Source organism: Leptonychotes weddellii, chromosome 14, assembly GCF_054177405.1.
Source record: "Leptonychotes weddellii isolate Sample4059 chromosome 14, ASM5417740v2, whole genome shotgun sequence".
In the NCBI taxonomy this organism is placed as follows: Eukaryota; Metazoa; Chordata; class Mammalia; order Carnivora; family Phocidae; genus Leptonychotes; species Leptonychotes weddellii.
Window position 1 is genome coordinate 14,733,950 of NC_138382.1, and position 15,632 is coordinate 14,749,581.

General features: G+C 39.4%; 1 long non-coding RNA gene across 1 annotated transcript in view; it reads left to right on the forward strand.

The window, feature by feature from the left end:
- The window catches only part of LOC145716925 (uncharacterized), a 178,067-nt gene that overhangs the window by 138,401 nt on the left and 24,034 nt on the right, over positions 1 to 15,632 (forward strand). Inside the window, exon 3 of the long non-coding RNA XR_014139865.1 lies at positions 11,932 to 12,053. This is a non-coding gene — a long non-coding RNA (uncharacterized LOC145716925). The remainder of the gene's footprint in view (positions 1 to 11,931; positions 12,054 to 15,632) is intronic.

Consider the following 15,632-nt stretch of genomic DNA (forward strand, 5'->3'; position numbering starts at 1 on the left):
TAATGTATGGGGATTAACATAAGAATAAAAAAAAATTAAAATAAAAAAAAAACAAACAGGGTTCTAGAGGGGAGGGGGTGGGAGGATGGGTTGGCCTGGTGGTGGGTATTGAGGAGGGCATGTTCAGCATGGAGCACTGGGTGTTATGCACAAACAATGAATCATGGAACACTTCATCTAAAACTGATGATGTAATGTATGGGGATTAACATAAGAATAAAAAAAAAGATTATATAGGCAGTAAATAAATAAATAAATAAATAAATAAATAAATAAATGTTCATGGTAAAGGCAAAAAAAAAAAAAAGCCCAGGTTTTAAAAAAAAAAAAAAGAATCCAGTTGGTACCTAATAGGAAAGGAAATTCCTTCTGCCATAGACTTCACCTCAAAAGAAAACAGAATTTCTGCCCCAGGTTCTTTTCCTTAGTCGGAGGCTTACAGAAGGAACTATCAGTTGCTACAACTCAACTTCCTTCCCAGCAAGTTTCCCTTTCTCTCTCTCTCTCTCTCTCTCTCTTTTTTTGGTCTGAGTCTGACTTTCATTGGGTCATAGTTCACTAGTGGGTGGGGTCATTGCATTGAGAATGGCTGAACACCCATGAATGACTAATGCTTTCCTCTGCTTCTTTTTTTTTTTTAAAGATTTTATTTATTTATTTGAGACAGAGAGAATGAGAGACAGAGAGCATGAGAGGGAGGAGGGTCAGAGGGAGAAGCAGACTCCTTGCTGAGCAGGAAGCCGGATGCGGGACTCGATCCCGGGACTCCAGGATCATGACCTGAGCTGAAGGCAGTCGCCCAACCAACTGAGCCACCCAGGCGCCCTTCTTTCCTCTGCTTCTGATGGCCGTCTTCGTAGGGCAGGCCCCTTGCTCACGATTTTTTTTTTTTTTAAAGGTTTTTTTTTTTTTTAAGATTTTATTTATTTATTTGACAGAGAGAGACAGCGAGAGAGGGAACACAAGCAGGGGGAGTGGGAAAGGGAGAAGCAGGCTCCTGGCTGAGCAGGGAGCCCGATGCGGGACTCGATCCCAGGACCCCCGGATCATGACCTGAGCCGAAGGCAGACGCTTAACCGACTGAGCCACCCAGGCGCCCGCTCACGATTCTTTTTCCTGCTTCTTCCCTGGGGCTCTCTGTTCTCAAACAGTAGGGCTATCTGGGCAGTGCTCCTGACACACCTCAGAGAGGCGGGCGGGACCAGGGCTTCTCCCGTGTAGAAGGAAGCCAAGGCCCCTCTCCTTTACTGCTTTTCATCTCAAAGAGCCCTGATTAGCAAGAATTTTCTAAGGTGTCTGGCCATTTGTCTTTCTGTTTAGTACATTTCGCATCTAACCTGGAGGACGAAGAGGTGAGAAATTGAATTTGAGCCCTAACACACAAACTCAACCTTGAAACCCTAACACCAGCATCACCCATGATCAGTGGTAGGTACTCAATAAATGTTTGATTTTATAAGGAAATTATAAAATGTGTCTCATCACTGCATTTCTTCATCTACAGAGCCCATTAATGTTCACATTTTCTCCTCAGTTAAACTAAGGACCTCTTCTACCTTGTCCTAGCAACTAAGACTTGACACTTGACATATGCTAATTCAGTTTCCTTGTGCAGTGGCCATGTTTCTAGACCAAGCCACAGACTACTAGGAGTTATTTTCATTTGCTAGAATCCAGGATAAATAGTGCATCTTCTGCCTTCTGACAGCAATTGTTTGTTTAGAAGAACGTTTTCTAGGCTAATGTGGCATGAACATAAAGTTACAATCAGAAAGTTTTGCACACTAAGGAGGAGCAGACCATGCAGAATTGGACGGAAGCAATGAGTCACCTGGTTTGGAAAACAATTCCTAAAACATACTCGTAATATACCAACAAAAGGGACATTCAGCTAAAGCATACCAATTCCATCAGATCAGAATTTTGGCACAATGTAACATTATCTTCTATGATTAGTGTGCTTCCTACATGAAAGAAGTATCCTTTATATTCAAAATTATATAAAAAATGAGATTATTTTTAAAAGGAAAAAGAAACAGAAATATTTATTTTTTCATGACAGTGTCTTCCCAAGAGTGCCAAAAGGTTCCTTTCATTAACAAAAAAAAAAAAAAAAACAAAAAACCTCAAAGTTTGGGAGTCAGAAAGAAAGATTCCATTGGCTTGCATGATCTACACATTACAAAGCTGTTGGACCAAATTGATGTTTCTAAAAAACTGTGAGTAGTTGAAATCTACCAAGCAATCACTTTTCTTTTTTTTTTTTTTAAAGATTTTATTTATTTATTTGAGAGAGAGAGAATGAGAGAGAGCACATGAGAGGGGGGAGCGTCAGAGGGAGAAGCAGACTCCCTGTCGAGCAGGGAGCCCGATGCGGGACTCGATCCCGGGACTCCAGGATCATGACCTGAGCCGAAGGCAGTCGCTTAACCAACTGAGCCACCCAGGCGCCTGCAATCACTTTTCTTATTTGTCTGGGTGATCATAAATAACTGATGATTTCACTCAACTTTGGACTTCTGACTTGTTATCTGATGTTGTATAAATACAAAATTAATTAAGAGGAAAAAGGTCGGGCCTGTGAAATCACCTCTGAATATATAACTGGCTAATCTACTGTGCGGTTTTGGATAAGTCAATTAAATTTGCTAGGCCTTTGTTTCCTCATCTGTAAAATGGAGGGGGTAAACTAGAAGGCCCTATGGAAGGTCCATCTTTGGTTTATTCATCTTTCTTTACCTTTCTTTTCCACTTACCTTACTTGAAAAAAGATGTCTATATAATACTGCCAACCAGTTGCGACTAGTTTATGTTTTCATTTATTCAGATGTTGATTTCCATCCCTCTTATTTTATTGGCTCTTGTTTATAGTAACAACAAAATGTAGATGAAATGCTTCATGGGTATGAAATAACTTCAGCCAGAGCCTTACTGCCATCTAATATATGGTGTGACTTTTTTTTTTTTTTTAAAGATTTTATTTATTTATTCATGAGAGACAGAGAGAAACAGAGGGAGAAGCAGGCTCCCAAGGAGCGGGAAGCCTGATGCAGGACTCGCTCTCAAGACCCTGGGATCATGACCTGAGCCGAAGGCAGACGCTTAACCATCTGAGCCACCCAGGTGCCCATATGGTGTGACTTTTAACAAGGAACCTGTACTTAAGTATGACATAAGGGCTGGTAAAATCTCATTTGCACTACACTATGGAGAGGGAAGAAAAGGAGCTGTGCACCATGGAAAATCCTGGTATTTTTATCAGGTGATGTTGTGCCAACAAGAAAACAATACAAAACTGAGTTCTCACACTGTTTGCCTGGGTATGCCGATCTGAACGTCCATTCTTTGAAATGCCGTTTCCATGTCTGTAAGTACTGATGAAATGCCTCCTAAACATGTGATTCTAGTTTGTACATTGTGGTAGCCATCTTCTAAGGGGTCCCCCAATTGAGGGGTCCCCCAGTTCCCACCTGCCCCATTAAGCAGGGTGGACCAGTTGTACCCAACAGGATACTATAGAAATGATGGTGTGTGACTTCTGAGGGTAGATGGTAGAAGACTTGTGGCTTCCACCTTACCCTCTCTGCAATTATTCACTAGGGAGGAAGTCAGCCACCATGTCAGCAAACACTTCAGTAGCTTTGTGAAAAATATACATGGTGTGGAATTGAATCCTGCCAACAGCTGGCCCCAACTGGCCAGTGATCGGATGAGCCATCTTGGAAGCATTCCCTTCAATGCCAGTCAGTCTTTCAGATGCCTGTGATCCCAATCATTGTATTTACAGCAGCCACGAGAGACCCTGATCCAGAACCAGCCAGCATCCAGCTGAACCACTCTGGAATTCCTGAGCCACAGAAACTCTTGTGAAGTAAATGTTTATAGCTGTCTTCAGGTGCCATCTTGGGGAGGGGAGATAACTTGTCATGCAGCCATAGATAACCAATATACAAGTCAAAAGAAAAATGTGATGGATATTAATTTTGTGGTCACTTACTCAGGTGTGGGAAAGAAAAGAATGTTCCGTATTTTTCCATAACCCAACTTAATCTCTATCTTAAATTTCATTATGTCTGATTATGGGGAAAAAATAACATTAATCCGTTCTGGAATAATTCAGTAACTTCAGATTTTAACTCCATTAATTCAGGATTTTTCCTCACTCTCCCATCTGCCTAAGAGTGGCTCCTGTGCCTGGTGGATAATGGCTTACGTAGCGGCATAGAATCAGGAGAGTGTAGGGATATCTTCTCCCTGGTCTTTGTACTATGTCCTCAGGGGCATTCACTAAAATATTAATGAAAAACAGAGGTGACTAAAGGTGTATTACCAATACGAAATATAAAAGTGGACTTTCCAGTATTCTTTCTAGGTCATATACTCTTCACTGTTTTATTAGTTCTAATAATTCATGAAAATCCAGGGGAATTTTACAGGGCACAGAACAAACCAATAAAGTCTCACTTAAAATTCTGTGGCTTCTTGTGGAGTTAGAAGGCCAATGTTAATTTAAATGTGCGGACTTTTTCGAAAGTCCTTTCCTTTGTTGAGTGTCATGGGCTCTCCATGAAGTCTTATTAATACTCCAAAGCTATTCTGGAAGGGCAGAAAGTAAAAGAAGCTACTTCAACACGAGCTGGTTCTTTAAAGTAAATGATCTTTCAGGGAGCTTTCTGTTGGATGCCTCAAGCTGCCTTCAGTATTTTAAAACAATGTGGGGTTTTTTGTTTGTTTGTTTTGTTTTGTTTTTTACTTGTAACTCCCTGGAATAATCTTCATTGTTCTCCCATTCAGTTAGAGAGGAGTGAGCGTGTTGGATAAATGACTGATAACACATATCAGTGACAGAAATGTGGGTTATTAGCACCCACTGGAGCACTCACCAGGGCTGGAGTTGCCATATAGTGACTCACATCCTTGAATAGATACAGTGCGAGACTCTTAAAAATAAATTACCTATGACAGTCGATCAGGACAAATTCTGCCATGTGGCATGTCTCTTCACATGGTATACCTCAGAAATAAACAAAATCGACCCTTACATTACAGCTCATTTGAAGGCTTTCTCTTTATCTCTTTAGCTCTTAGCCTTTGTTTTGGTACTAGAATTTAAATGATTTTCATCATGTTCCATGTTCACTGATATCTCTGGGATTAGGTCATTTCATCAGAGTAACAGCCCCAGACATGTTCCTGCCATGCAGCTCCCCTTCTATTTTTATCATGGAGCAAGCAGTTCACTTGTTAGCCTCCCTAATTTTCATATGAGCTGAAGGATAAAAATAATACATCGAGGGGACATTAATGTGAGAAATTCTCTCCTTTTGTAAGAGATAACATTTCATGGTCCATTTGCTCTTTTGATTTTTCTTGCCACTTCCTAATTTCAGGGTCACTGTTACTTGTAAAAAAATCTGAGTCCTCAGACTGTATTTACCATGCAGGCTGCAAATGTATTTATTTTTCTGCCTTACATATTTTCTTTGCTTTTTACTTATTTATCTATTTTGGAGTTGCTTTATCATCTTATAGTATTGAGTTTGGATTCATTGCATATATTTTGGTATATGAAAGCAAGTTATAAAGGAATGTCATGGGCGCGTGGGTGGCTCAGTTGGTTAAGCGACTGCCTTCGGCTCAGGTCATGGTCCCGGAGTCCTGGGATCGAGTCCCACATCGGGCTCCTGGCTCGGCGGGGAGCCTGCTTCTCCCTCTGACCCTCTCCCCTCTCATGCTGTTTCTCTCTCTCTCTCTTTCTCAAATAAATAAATAAAATCTTTAAAGAAAGAAAGAAAGGAATGTCATAACATAGTACAAAAAGTGATGACAGAGAGAACAATTATGTCAAGGCCTGAAGTGATGATCAAATCAAAGAAAAAAATGAAGAAAGACTGGTGTAATAGTAAGTGTTATAACTAAGACCTTAACATGAGATGATTCTTTTTGTAGTTCATGTCTAAAATCAATTTTAAAAAACAAATATAAATTCTGATGTTTAAGGCAAGGTGTGGAAGGCAAGGACTCTAAGGAAGACAGTGAATGTAATTACTGTAGTAACAAATGACATACTGAATTAAGTATGAGTACTGAATCAAGTATCTTGTCCCTTTGAATTTCCACCACAGCATTAGGGACTCTTGGTGAAATATATTCTTGGAGAGACAGGCTATTCTATTTAAAGTCAGAAAATTCTACTCCATGAACAAGGACATCCCATTCCCCCAAAATAATGTTCACTGTTGTATTTCAGAAACTTAGAAATATTATCCTGTTTTGAAAATATTTTTACTCTCTCTTGGCTATATAGATATTATTTGGACACATGTGGACTGGCTGTAAGTCGAGGGCCCATGATGGACTCTGTAATCAGAGATTTTCCCCTATCTGCCTAACCAGAGTCTTAAAGTGGCATTTTTCTAACATAGAAAGACACTCTGTCAACTCTATTACTTTCATCATTAACTTTTTGTCATCAAACAAATCCTATAGTTAACCAACAATACATAGTCTGTAAAACACAGCCTGGTAGGTTGTTTATAACCATATTAGTGTTTGTGTGCTGTGTGTGTGTGTGTAAAAATAGATGTAAAAAACCTAAACAAAATAATATCAAGCAAACATCAGCAGCATCTAAAGAAGCTATTACATCACATATATAAATGAGTTGATCCCAGGAATGACAAGAGGGGTTTCACATTAGAGAAATTATAAATGTAATTTACCACATTAATGAATTACAGAAGAGAGGCCATATACCAATCCGATGAGAGCAGAAAAATCATTTGATAAAATACAAAAGCTATTCAGGTTAAAAATACCTTAACAATCTAGGAATAGAAGAAAATATTCTCAACCTAATAAATATTATTTACAAATACCTAGAGAAAACTTAATTCTTAATGGAAAAATATTAGAAGGACTCCCTTTAAAATTAAGACCAAAATAAGGATGCTCACTATCACCACATACACACGTTTATTGAAGGCCAATCATTTCTATAAGAAGAAAAAAATTAAGGAATAAGACACTCATTATTTAAAGATTAATGATTTACATTATTTATTTGAATAAACAAGAGAATAAAGCAAAATGGATATATGTAAGATAAAGATACAAACATTAATTGCATTTTTAAAATACCAGCTAAACGTTGTTATTTTAAAAACTACATGACATTTAAAATAGCAATGAAAACATATAAGATCCTTGGAAATCTAATCAAAATTGTGCAGAACATGTTTGAAGAAATTATAAAACTTTATGAAAAGACATTAAAGAAGATGTAAGTTGTGAAATTTATCAGGCATACAAGTAAAAAGTTCCAATATCAGAAGATTTTAATTCTTCCTAATCTGATCTATGGATTCAATGCATTCCAGTGTAAACAAAAAAACAGAAACAAAACCAACCTCAATAGGATTTTTAGAGACACTAAAAAGTTGTTTCTAAAATGTATATCAAAGAACAAAAAACCAAGAATAGACAGTAGGGCAGGGGGATTTGCCCCACCCCACATCAATACTTATGATAAAGCTTTACTAATTAGGACATGTGGTATTGGTGTAGCTTCTGTTACAAACAGAAGAGAAAGCCTAGAGAAGACACACACACACACTTATTAATACTTGATATATTATAGTGATACTATTTGATAAGGTTGCTGAGACAGTTATCTATGTGGAAAAGAATAAAATCGTGTCCCTACCTCATACCATATACAAGATCATGTATAGACAAGATTCAGATGGATTAAAGGCTTATATGTGAAAGGAAGAACTGTAAAGTACTTCAAAGAAAATATAGGAGAATATCTGTTTGACTTTGGAATAAGGGAAAAACTTCTTAAACCAAAAAGCACTAACATCAAAGAAAAGATTGATGTTTGCCTATATTAAAATTAAGAACTTTGGGGCGCCTGGGTGGCTCAGTTGGTTAAGCATCAGACTCATCATTTCAGCTCAGGTCATGATCTCATGAATCATGAGATGGAGCCCCTCCTCTGGTTCCACACTCAGCACAGAGTCTGCCTAAGATTCTCTCTCTCCCTCTGCTCCCCGCCCCCCGCACTCACTCGAGTGCTCTCTCTCGCAAACAAATCTTTAAAAAAATTAAATTAAGAACTTCTTTCAAATAATATGATAAAAAAGTAAAAAGACTAACCCCCCAAAAGAAAATATTTGCAATGAATATAAGCAATATATAAAAAGATCTATACATTAAAAAAAAAAAAAGGAAAAAGAAAAACAATTAAATAGAAAAATAGGTAAATGACAGGTATTTCCCAGAGGAAAACTGAATGACCAACAAACATTTGCCCAACCTCATTAGTAACCCAGAAAAATGCAAACTAAGACCACAATGAAGTGCGATTTTTCCCTCTACTAAATTTGCAAAAAGTAAGAAGTCTGAAATACCAAGTGTTAGCAGGAATATGGATAAGCATATATTTTGTACACTGCTGGTGGGAGTGCAAATTAGTCAACACCCTTTGCAAAACGGTTTGGCATTATCTTGTAAAAATGGATGTTGCCATTGGCCTGCCGTCCAGCAATTGCCCTCCTAGGTACGTGTCCCCGAGAAGCTTGAATGTGTGCATCATGACAGAAGTAAGAGTGATCATGGTGGCACTGTCTAGAAAAGAACAGACTGGAAACTTCTTAGTGCCTCGCTTCAGGAGAAGAGAATTAGGTGATATTCACACAATGGAATATTATGCAACAAGATGGATGAATCTTAAAAACATAGTAGTGAGTGAAAAAACAAGTTCTAGAAGACTATATATTATAAATTCATAAATTCATTTCTATAAAACAAACAAACAAAAAACCCACACATCAAACTAAACAATATATAGTTTAGAGGGATGTATTTATGGTTATATGGTAAAACTTCTACATACAAAGCAAGGGAATGATAAATGCAAAATTCACGCCGGTGTTTATCTCTGTTAAGATAGACAATGGGCTGTGACAGCAGAGAAGAATATTGATAAAAGCAGTGATTCTGGAAAATTTCTGGTCTTTGGAGAGGAGGAAAGTTTAGAGGAGTTTATTTTATTACTATGTTTCCATGTGCCAAATATTACAACTGTAACATTTAGAGGACACACTTTATAGCAAGAAAAAAAGACATATAGAAAAATAACATTCAGATACTCCTGATTATATTGTTTGAATTTTAAAAATGAAGAAAGACATTATTTTGCAATAAAAAGATATGACAAGACTAGAAGAGCCTTAAATGTAATTACTAAAAGAAAAAAGCCAATCTGAAAAGGTTGCATACTGTATGAATCCAAATATATGACATTCCAGAAAAGGCAAAACTATGGGGCCAGTAAAAAGTTCAGTGGTTGCCAGGGGCTAGAGGGGAGGGAGGGAAGAATAGGCAGGGAACAGAGGCTTTTTAGGGTAGGGAAACTATTCTGTAACTATATATAGTTATGCTATATATACAAATATATATTATGGGCTTATAATATTATTATATGGGCTATGATATTATAAGCTATATTATATATATAGCTATATTATGGGTTATAATCTTATAAGCCCATAATATATAGAAAATATATGTATTTTTGAAACTATATATATATATATATATATTTGAAACTATAATGGTAGATACATGTCATTGCACATTTGTCTAAACCCATAACTGTAAAACACTAAGAGTGAACCCTAATGTAAACTATGGACTCTGGGTCATAATAGTGTGTCTGTGCAGGTTCCTCAGTTGTTAACGAATGTACCACTCAGGTGAGGCATGTTGATAAAGGGGAGGCTGTGAGCCTGTTAGGGCAGAGGGTTTATGGGAACCCTCTGTACTTCCCACTCAATTTTGCTGGGAACCTCAAACTCCTCTGAACCATAAAGTTTATTTATTTATTTATTTAGTTAGTTAGTTAGTTAGTTAGTTAGTTATGTTAATCACCGTACATTCCATCATTAGTTTTTGTTGTAGTGTTCCATGATTCATTGTTTGCATATAACACCCAGTGCCCCATGCAATACGTGCCCTCCTTAATACCCATCACCGGGCCAACCCTTCCCCCCACCCCCTCTCCTCTAGAACCCTCAGTTTGTTTCTCAGAGTCCGTAGTCTCTCATGGTTCATCTCCCCCTCCAATTACCCCCCTTCAGTTTTCCCTTCCTTCCCCTAATGTCCTCCATGCTATTCCTTATGTTCCACAAATAAGTGAAACCATATGATAATTGACTTTCTCTGCTTGACTCATTGCACTTAGCATAATCCCCTCCAGTTCCACCCATGTCGATGCAAATGGTGGGTATTCATCCTTTCTGATGGCTGAGTAATATTCCATTGTATATATGAGCCACATCTTCTTTATCCATTCGTCTGTTGAAGGGCATCTCGGCTCCTTCCATTAAAAAGAAAAAAAAAATGAAGAAAGATCCCTGAAGGAAAAAGAGGGAGAAAAGATCAAGTGGTCCTTAGACATCTCACAGCAGAACTCACTATCAGAGACAGTGCAGCAATAACTACATAGTTCTTCAAGAAAGAAAAGTTTCCCATCCAAGTCTGGCCCAGTCATATTGCCACTCAAGTTCAAAGACAAAAGGAATTCTCAAATATGAGAGAAGTCTAGAAACAGCACTCATGAGTAGGGAAAAAAAATCTGGATGCTCAAATCCAGCCAATGAGATGGAGTAAAGAATTCAGATATGGGGGTGGGGGGATGGGGCACCTGACTGGCTCAGTCAGAAGAGCATGCCACTCTTGATCTCAGGGTCGTGAGTTCGAGCCCCACATGGGGTGTAGAGATTACCTAAATAAATAAAACTTTAAAAAAATAAAGAATTCAGGTATCGGGAAGTCATTGTAAAGAGCACGGAATCCATTTAATATGGAATTAAGAATAATAATAATGGGAAGACTATGGTCACGAAACAGAAAATTACTGTTATAAGCTCTGACCACCCTTCCCACCACCCCCAACAACCAACTGAAAATGAAAAAACACAACAGACAGAGGTGTGACGGGAGACGGTAGCAGCACTGATGGGCCCCCTATTTCCTAGCAGGGCACTGTCAGCAATGAATTAGCTACACACACATACACACCAACATCTTAGTGGTCTTCATAATGCGACTTTTAACTTAAAAGGATTTTTAAGAAATCAATGCCTAGAGTAGTGAAGAAAGACTTTTTTTTGTAAAAGTTAACAATTCTTTCTGTTTTACCTCATAATTCTTTTTATTCTGATGAGTCAAGGAAAATGAATCACTTTTCATTTTCAAAACTCCATGTATAGCCTTATCCCATTTTTATCGACCAATTTCTTTTCCTCTCTCTTCTTATACATTTTCTGTGATTTCTTCTGTCTCTGTAGATGTTTACACAGGAACACTGGTTATTTGTGGTGTTGGTATTCGAAGGGATCTGTTGCTTTCTTTTTTATACTTTTCTGTGTTGTTTGAATTATTTATGGTATAGGTTTCATTTTTTAATATGACACTGAAGTAATTACTTGATTATAATTTGTTTTTGCTAGGGTGCCTGGGTGGCTCAGTCATTAAGCATCTGCCTTCGGCTCAGGTCATGATCCCGGGGTCCTGGGATCGAGCCCCACATCGGGCTCCCTGCTCGGTGGGAAGCCTGCTTCTCCCTCTCCCTCTCCCCCTGCTTGTGATCCCTCTCTCTCTGTCTCTGTCAAATAAATACATAAAATCTTTTAAAAAAATAATAATAATTTGTTTTTGCTAAATGGAACAGTGAGACATTTGAGGATTTTTCACTACAGTGGAATAATTTAGGGTTGTAGTAATATGTAAAATTGCAGTATCCTTGAAAGAAAGAACTGTGTCTGCATTACATTTATATCCCTCTTAACACCATGCACAGAGCAAATATTCAATAAATGTTTCTTAAATACAATTTTACATTTTTCTCTATTTTTCCTTTAGATCTGAGAATAGCCAGAGAGAAAACACCCCAAGAAATCATCATGTAAACACTCTTCTGAGGAGATGCTCTTTGAATGTCATTTGCTGTGTCTCCTCAAAGCATGGCTTCAATTTGTCCACAGGTAAATACTACACCCTGAATAGTCACCTTTTAGATCTACATGCAAACAATTATTTTATTTATTTGTTCATTAATTGATTCAGCAAATATTCACTGAGAACCTACTATGTATAAGTACCCTCCTGTGTTATGCATATAACAATGAGTCAAAGGATGGCTTTACCCTCAGAGAGCTTACATTTTCGTAAGAGGAGATGGACAAGAAGTAAATCGACAAATGCATAACCTCTCCTATGGTGATAATGCTATGAAAAAATAAAGAGGAGAAAAATGACAAGGTAGGGGATGTAGGGTGGTCCCAGAAGGCCTCTCTGATAAGGTGACATTTGGCCAGAGACATGAGTGACCTAGAGGAGTAAGGCATGCAGATGTCTTGATGAGGATCCTTCCAGACAAAGATTGGTCAAATGCAGAGTATAAGGCTTGATCACAGGTGCTGGCCTGAGCAACAGAATGAATGGAGGTACTGATCAGTGAGATAAAGACAGGTTTGGCTAGATGGGTGGGACAGGGGTGTATGGGGAGGGAGGAGTTTGGTTTTAGATGTATTTAGTTTGAGATGCCCTTTGGCCATCCAAATGGAAGGGGTGAGTAAACGATTGGGTAGATGAGGCTGGAAGCCAAAGTACATGTTGAGTCATATGGGACTGAAGGTCAAAGCATATGTATAATTAAATTAAAAATACGTACAAAGTCGAATATAAGAGTCACCTTCATGCAACATAGATTAAAATAATAGCAAATGTTGCTCCCTAACAAATCACCCGCTGATTTTGAAATATCATACAAATTGCCAGAGCAGTTTTCTAAGAAATGGACTCTTTCAATTTGTGTTCAGAGCTGTGCTGTGGTGGTTTTTCTGCCCATCATTTGAAACAGCAAAGCAGGGGCTTGTCAACAAGGCTCCCTTGAATGGAGGTAAGATCCTTTGCCTCGCTGAATGCCGTGCTTGATGATCTGGTTTTGTACAGTGTCCTGGTGCACTCACCGGTTTCCAGGCAGAAAGGCTGTTCAGGGTGAAGAACCACTGCATCATGGGAGCCAGGCTTTGACAAGCAGGTTGCCTCCCGCAGTGGACTTTCAATGGAGCGAGCACACCAACAAGGAAATTCTGCCAATTAGTGAATGATGGTGGGCTGCTGGGCAAGTCACACCAGGACCCAGGAGCCGTTTCACCTACACACCTCAACGTTCTATTCTCTCTTCCCTTTGCCTCATATTCCTCAAATGCCAGTGTTTCATGTTGAACTTAGTTTCTAGAAGCGCCCCCCCAACCCCACCCCAAACCCCAGCAAGACCTTCCCCCTTCTCTCTTCCTTCAGTTTAGCTCACACTGAGGTTGGGGGATCAATGAATCTCAGTTAGGCTCAGCATTGTAGAACCTGGCTCAAATCTGCTTCTAACAGCTGCTCAAACTTGTGATCTTGTGGATGCCCAAGCAACATGGCACACTGAAATCAGAGTATGGGATATTCTAACTCTTCCTAATTAGAAAATGAGCATCATTTGCACACGTCTCATAAAGATCCAGGGATATGTGTCTCACAAAACTGTCATCACAATCCAGGATGTGTAAGTAGAGGAGATAAATGATAAGTAGACATTACTCATTTGGAATCGAGAAGCTATACCTCTGTCCCACATGCAGAATTTGTAAGTAAAACCCAAGTGTAAACTGAGGTATGAAAATCTCAAAGTCAACTCAAATTCAGTCCCCTCTCCCCATTCCATGGCCAGTGGCAGTCCCAAGTCTTCCCCCAGGATTTCATGAAATCTTCAATTCCTCCTGGTTCCCTTTAGCTCTTATACCTGCACCCTCTGGTGCTGTCTCTCTTTCCCCTCGTATCCACTCATACTCCCCAACTGACACTTTTCTCTGGTTTTCACCAAAAAGGACTCACTCCCACAAAGCTTCCAGTGGGTTTGGTAGCTTTCCTAGAGAGTTCAAAGGGAGCAGGGTGGGGGGATGGGGGGGATGGTACACTACACGCTTTTGGTCATCTTACCAGCTTTATCTCTCCTCTCTTCCCCTCCTTCACCTCGACGGCCATACTCAGTCTTTACTGTGGTCATAGCAAGGTCGGGCTCTCACAGAAAGCGTGGCCTCTCCAGACTGTCAGTACCTTCTCTTAACACAACATAGAACATGTTTACCTTGTACTTGCTTTGAGTCACAGTGACCTCTCCAATACCCACGGTTCACCGGGATTTTGTGCTCATGGGTATTACCATCATCACATGCAAATAGGGCCCAAGGGAGCACAGACACACATATTACACAAATATGTGTTCTCTTGTCTTCCTGGACCTTACTGACAAAGCACAAGTTCAAAGACATTAAGTGATTAAGAGTTTCAAGACAGGGCGCCTGGGTGGCTCAGTCGGTTGGGCGACTGCCTTCGGCTCAGGTCATGATCCTGGAGTCCCGGGATCGAGTCCCGCATCGGGCTCCCCGCTCGGCGGGGAGTCTGCTTCTCCCTCTGGCCTTCCTCCCTCTCATGCTCTCTGTCTCTCATTCTCTCTCTCTCAAATAAATAAATAAAATCTTTAAAAAAAAAAAAAAAAGAGTTTCAAGACAGCTTTAGCAGCACACCAACTAAGTATGTGAACCCCTTCTGAGTGAGGTGTCCTCTGCGATTTCACAGATTGCAGGCCCATGAAGCAGACTCTGGAAGGGGATCTTCCCGTCTGAGCCAAGCCTTTGAATTTCTGCAGCCCTGGCTGAGATCTAACAGAACCCTATGGGACACCAAACTGGAAATACTCAACCACGCCCCTCCCAAGTGTCTGACCCACAGGGACTCTGAGAGATAATAAATATTTATTATGGAGGAACAAATAACTGATATATAAGTCTCAGTAAGATGCAAACTCATAGATTCTAATTTGGGGTCAGGCCCTAGCCCTGAAGTATGCAATTTTAACCATAATCCCAACCATCGGGAAAGAGCACATCAAAACCACAATGAGATACCACTTCACACCTACTTGGCTGGCAGTATTGAAAAAGACGCTAATAACAAGTGTTGGCAAGAATGTGGAGGAATCAGAATCTTCACAGACTGCTGGTGGGAAGGTAAAATGGTGCAGCCGCTTTGGAAACACTCTGGAAGTCCATCAAAGGGTTACATGTAGAGTTATGCGAGAGGAGCCAGCAAGTCCCTTCCTAGATATGTACCCAAGAGAATTGAAAGTAATGTCCACAAAAAATCTTGTACATAAATGTTCACAGCAGCATTATTATTCATAAAAGGCCCCAAGTGAAAACAACCCAAATGTCTATCAACTGATGAATGGATAAAAGATTCGATAGATCTAAACAATGGAATATTATTTGGCAATTAGAAGAAATGCAGGGGCGCCTGGCTGGCTCAGTCGGTAGACTCTTGATCACAGAGTTGTGAGTTCGAGCCCCAGCCTCAGCATAGAGTTTACTTGAAAAAAAAAAAAAAGAAAGAAAGAAATGCATTACTGATATATGCAGCAACATAGATCAACCTTGAAAACAATGCACTAAGTGAAAGAACTTGGTGAGCGAAAGACCACATATTTTATGACTCCGGTTATATAAAATGTCCCA